General features: G+C 49.3%; 1 long non-coding RNA gene across 1 annotated transcript; it reads left to right on the top strand.

Moving 5' to 3' along the window:
• Positions 1-11: 11 nt before the first annotated feature.
• On the top strand, positions 12-5,694 carry LOC130158321 (uncharacterized). Its single transcript, XR_008825243.1, has 2 exons — positions 12-106; positions 679-5,694. It is a non-coding gene; the product is annotated as an uncharacterized LOC130158321 (long non-coding RNA).
• Positions 5,695-6,172: the final 478 nt, after the last annotated feature.

Raw genomic sequence — 6,172 nt, 5'->3', positions numbered from 1 at the left:
GGGCGGCGGAGCCTCGGCCGGGCCCGGAGCCGGTGGCGGCCACCGGGACCCTCCCCAGGTGCGGACGGAGGATCGCCTTCCCCGCCCCGCCCTTCCCCGCCAAGGGGTGGGTATCAAAAGGGCAAATGGAAACTGGGGGGCACGCGGGGGAGGGGAGAAAAGGGGAGAAAAGGAGAAAAGACGAAAAAAAAAGATGGGAAAAGGAATACAGAGGAAAGGGGGGAGAAAGAGGGGGGAAAGGAAAAAAAGGGGCAAAACCGAATTAAAACGGGCAGGCGGGGGCCAGGCAGCCGCGGCTCAGCTCCGCGGGGCGGGGAGCAGCGCGAGGGCTCGGTACCGGGCTGGCCAGCGCCGCGGGCGAGGGGGTGCCGGGCCAGCCGGGGGGGCACGGAGCCCCCGGCGGGCAGCGTGAGCCAGGCTGCGGGGCGCAGTCAGCGTGTGCGCGCCCGTGCGCCCGGCTGCGCCCCTGCCTTGCGCGGGAGCTGGACTGGCCGCTCGGTGGCTGCGGTCAGCAGCGGGTGGGGTTTTTTTGGTGGGTTTTTTTGTTTCTGTTTTTTTTTGGAATCCATGGAACGAGCCGTTCTGGCCTTGTGACAGGGTAGGGACAATTCACGGCATCCACGGCCTCCTCACCAGGAGGCCCAGGAGCTCCAAACCTGCTCATGGTTGCTCCTGCAGATGGGGAGCGGCCGAGGGGCAGGACACCCCCTCCATTGTACGCCTGAGATCAATGGAAAAAACTGAAGCACGTCAGGGAAAGATATGGCAGAAGGATTCCCCCCACGGTAGGTCCCTGCCCCAGGCCCGTGAGCAGCAGTACAGGAGGGGGCAGGCACCCCACTCCTCCAGCACTCCTGCCTTCGACCCTGCTCCCCCCGAGGGCCGAGGGACTGCCCCCGGCACCACTGCTGGGCTCCGCTGGTGATGCTCTGGCAGTTATAACTCCAGCCTCAGCGCTCCCTGTGCACACCTAGATCACTAGGGTGAGTAAATAGCACTGTGCCATACATCAGAAAGCACGAAATGTAACACATTGCTGCTTCAGCTGCTGCTCTCGGTTTTAGCTCAGTCCTTTGCCCTCCTTTCTATTCCAGAAAGGTTATTTTACTTGGGCTTTTAAAGAAGGATTCTTTTTTCCCCAAAATAAATCTTTCCTGACAATTTTGACCTTTTACAGCACAAAATAATAAAAAAAAAAACCAACCAAAAACCAACCACAAACCTACGATGAATGTACCTTCCAAACCAATAAATGTTACAAAATTAAATTGTCATAAGAACAGCAAGGTAGAAACGATTGCAGCCATGAACAAAGATAAAAGGCCTATCCTTGCTGCATTTGTTGTAGTTGAAATGCAGATCTGGAAGCCTCTTGTTTCACCTTACATGGACTTAAGAGTAAAATGTAAGACCAGTTTTTATGGTGAAATTCAGCAGCAACCGCCTTATTCAGGCCCCAGATACCATCCCAAATGCCCACTTTCATCACTGGACCCAGGAAGAAAAGACCCAAAAGAAAGGTTACACTAGGACCTATGACAGCATCCCTGAAGAAGGGAAACAGACGGGTATCTAAGCAGAAAGCGAGGTCCAAATTGCCCTTGAGCAGCTGGGAACTGTATTGCTGAACACCACATCCCCCTTCTGCAAGGCTCTGAATGCCCACAAAACATACAGCTGCAGGCACTGTTATCGCTAGTACATCTTAGTCCATAGAGAAAACAGTCATCATGATCAAAACACAGCAACAACAAAAAAACAAGAAGAAAAAGTGCTCAAATCAGCTTCTCAGGAATTTTCTTGTGCCTCTGCAGGTATTTCCAACAGACTCTTGTTTTGTGCATTCTGCCACCAAATGCCTAACATTTATCTAGCAAATTCTTTCCCATGAAATCATCCTGCTGTCCCCATCCGTCTATCCCTGATCTTCAGCATCCGTGCGTATTTCAGACAACCCGGATTAATTGGCACATCAGCACGATTCCTTCCTCTGCTCCTGAACCACTCACTTGAGATTTACAGCTTGTGAAGTCAGGCGGACACTTGGCTTAGGTCTCTGTCACGGCTATTTTGGGTTCAGTGGCTAAAATTTACCGAAGGGTATCCACAATTCAGCTGCCAATTTTACTCTACATCAAAAAGTGTTGCCTGGACTTTGTCCTGACAATTGATTGCATCCGCATAGTCCTACAAGGAGGGCCTTAGTGAATGTACTTTTTTTTTTTTTTTTTTTTTTGAGTGTATGGCATTCTCTTCCTCAGAATGAGTCATGCAACAGAAAATTTGATCTGTTCTGTCATTAGAAGTTCCGTGGCATTTTATACAAGAGTAAGATCACATCACGGCATCTCTGAATTTTAGGAAATTGCATTAGAACTAGCTCAATATCAACTGTTTAACCAGAGGAGCTTGGTAATCTCATTTTTCTGAGTGCATTTTGACCATTCTGCATTCTTTTTTGGATCCTGGGAACAGACCAGCAATAAACACAATGGTTTCTCTGAACGGCTTGTCCTGCCATGTGCTCTGCCTTACGTAGTTATGCATCATGAGAAGGTAGAATTTAATCAATCAACCCTGCATCTTGCATGCTAACTTAAAAGTAAAGCTTCAAAGAAATGTTACTTAATTTCACCTAAGACAGATGGCATGGGGTGGGTGGGGGAACTTCACTGCAGCAAACAGAGGCAAAAGGACTCCAGCCCACTGTGTTGTGGGGCCATGCCCAGCTAGAAGACCATCATCCCTAAAGTTAATGGAGAAAGAAAAGCCAGACAACTTGACTTCAGGAGATGGCAAGGTCTGGCGTGGGGCTTGGTGTTGTTGCACTTGTGCCCATCGCCGAGACAGCGACAGCACAGGTAGGGCGATGGTGACGAGAACCACCACCATTCATGGACCGTGGTGTCCCGGTGAGACCTGCCTCCCACCACACGTGCCCAACTCACGTGAGAGGATGAAACAATGCTGGTGGTGGCAGACCCATCCCAGCAGGAACGCGCAGCAGCAGCAGCAGGCAGCACATCTGGCTGCCATGGCTCCTTCTCTAAACACAAAAATAGTTTGCAGTTTGTGCAGTTCACTTCAGCTCCAGCTCTCTCCTCCTCTAATTGGTGTCACCAGAGACCAGTACTGCTTAAAAACAAAGTGGGGTTGTGTCAATATTGATTATCCCTCCCCCTCGCCCCCCATCCATTTCCAGTGGCAACTAAGAATAATTTTGAATTCATTACAGACACGGCCTTTCTTGCAGAATAAGTGCCATTGTCACATTTAGAATTCAGTCCATATCTGACTGGAATATCTGCATTTATTCATATGTAATGAGAAGGAGGAGGTTTTCTTACCTCAGAAAAAGCTCATCTACCATCACAGATATAGATTCTTTTAAATTCTTTTAATTTTAAAATACTTGAACTCTGCTTGCGTCCAACATTAGACTTGTTATTTTGTACTCATTTTGCACACTTGAAAGATCAAACATATTTGTATGCAAATACTTTTGGCCTCCCTAAATTTAGTATGTAATAAATGGCTCAAATTTCATTACCAAAGCTGTAAGGGGAGGGGAAAATTTAAATTTGTAAAGAAGAGTAAGGGCTTTGCAGTTTGTAACTACAGTCCTTTAAATGCATGGATGTCAAGGCAAGCGCCTGGTGGACATATCCTGTGCCGCAATGAGATGAAGTCTGCTCAGCACCAGCCTGACCCACACGCCTACCTGAAGGTTTGCTACCCATTCTGTAGGGACATTTCAAGAACAGATTTAACTAAGAATAAAACAAAACCCACAACCCAAACCCTGACTTCTACCCAATACTTACATGTTCAGGATTTCATTCTGCCTGCACGTGGAAAAAAAATGAGCTAGGAAGAGGAGCCTTCGGGCAAGATGTGAACACTGCCTCTGGGACACACTCACACGTCCACCTTCACCAGGTGGCCATACCGGCAGCCTCGTGCGTTCCCGTGCCGTGCCGGGGGCTCACTGGCCATCCCGTGCCATGGCAGAGCCATGCGGGCACCTCGCCCTGCACTGCAGCCTGCCCGCAGGAGCCACCTGGCTGCCCAGCTGCTTGTGGCAAACTAAAATTGGTGCTGGCTTGCCATGGACAACCCCACAGCGGCTCAGCCTTCCCGCACCAGGGCTGGGTCACCTTGGCTCAGCCGTGCCTCCTTGCCAGTCCTGCCCCCGGGCTCTGTCACTCCTGGAAGCACCTCCTGTTTTCTCCGGTGACCCGGAGGTCTCGCTGTCCCTACCTCCCTACCCAATGACCTACGCTGACTATAGGACGCCTCAATCTTGGGATACCTGGGGTGCACCAGAGCGCGCAGACCCTCTGCTGGTGGCAGGTGACCGGGACCCACCGGCCCAGCTGGGGCAAGAGGAGGAGAGAAGCTGCTGGAAGGCACCTGGAAAAGCAGCAGATGGATCGACAAGGAGAGTTCACCGTTACGCTTGTTCCAGCACAGCCTCCAGTTTGAGTACCACAAACAGGAATAGCAAAACACCAACAGATTAAGGAATAGATGTCTTCTCATATAACCACCAAACTATTTTTATCTCCAGGCCTCTCCCACATACGTACACACATATTTTCTTCCGTGGAGTTTCAAGGCTTTTCACAAGCCTGTGACATCTGCTTACCAACATTTGGTGCAAAAATATCAATATCTGCTCTGCCTAGCTGTTCCGAGTGCTACATTTACCAGCCAGTAAAGATCAAGAGCCTCCTGGGAGCTGGCTGGATCAAACTGTCATGATTTCAGCACTGCTTTGCGTCAGACGGCAGAATTTAAAGTCAAAACACAGATAGTTTAGGGAGGAAGACAATGCGAAGCCCTGAGTCATCCCCTGCTGAGGGTGAGAACAGATTAATAGACAGCAAACATGAATGAAACCAACGGCTCATTTTAGTCATGCGGCTGCTTCTGAAACCCAAAAATAGGATTTATTTTTAATCGTTGAGCATGAAAAGAGGATTTCTTTGCACCTTGCCAAGAAGAAGTTGAGAAAACAGTTTTAATTAGCGTGGGGCAGGCTCCCCTTTCCTTGGCACCCAGCGGAGCTCAGCCGTGGGGCTCGCTGTGTTCAGGGAAGTTTTGCTGCTCACAAGCTGCTTTAAGGATGAAAGATCTTGCCCACAAGATTTTGCACAACCCAGCAACTTTTAGCGTCATCCGGATGCAGAAGATGAAGTCCGTACTTCAGCCCCAGCCAACTCTCCTTTGCCAAAGCTGAGTCAAAAGAAATGATGATGGTTTATAACAAGGTCGTACCTTTTCGAGGAGCTGCACCGCACCCCACTGCTGGCTCACGGGGGAAGGAGAAAAAGCGACAGTGGTTTGGCACTTGGATAAACTGCACAGGTTCCCCCAAAATCATTGGAGATTACTTAACCAAACCTCTGAGCCCTTCAGAGCAGCTGTGGCAACGAGCAGCAGAGAGCAAAACTGGTTTACCCCTGTTTTCCTGGGTGAGGTGCCGCCTCCCATGTCAAGCTCCTTGGCTCGTGTGAGGGTCTGACCTGGGGTATGGGCCACCTTGGTCATCTGGGTCAGCCAACCTTCAGGGATGTTTTCTTGTGAGAGAACACAAAGGTTTGACATGGGAGTGAAAAAAGTTGGCACAACAGTGATGCGTACACACATTTCTGTGATTTTTCATTTAAAATAAACAGAAACGATCTCACAGCTGTGTGTAAGGTTAGTTACATTGTGTAACTGCTAAATCATTTCAGCAATTCTGCTCTGCAGAAACTTCACGATCTTGGGGCTAAGCCATTTCTATCCCTTACTTACATTACAGACTCATTAATTTTCACATTCATCACTCAAACATGAACAAGGTCAGTGATTTTGGATGTCCCCGTGTCTGGCAGAAAACCTCAGTTTTGTTATCTGCTGCCTTGTCTGGCACAGGGTAGGACTCAGAGTAGCTAAAGCATGAACTAGTGTGCTTGCATCACTTCATGTGGGCAAGTGTTCTTCCATCCTTGAGTCATTAGGGCAACAGGTCCCTTAGCAATGCAGCGAGTGAGAACCGATCTGCTGAAGCCAGGAGGGCGAGAAGCCGTGCTGACTCCTGGCCATAAAGCATTTCCACAATTTTCTCTTGCATCACCTTTGCTAGTGTCATTAGTTCCACCAGTGCCATTACAGCCTTTTTTGT

The sequence above is a fragment of the Falco biarmicus genome, chromosome 13 (assembly GCF_023638135.1).
Source record: "Falco biarmicus isolate bFalBia1 chromosome 13, bFalBia1.pri, whole genome shotgun sequence".
NCBI lineage: Eukaryota > Metazoa > Chordata > Aves > Falconiformes > Falconidae > Falco > Falco biarmicus.
The sequence above is the reverse complement of the archived record's forward strand: the minus strand, read 5'-3'. Positions and strand labels throughout refer to the sequence as shown.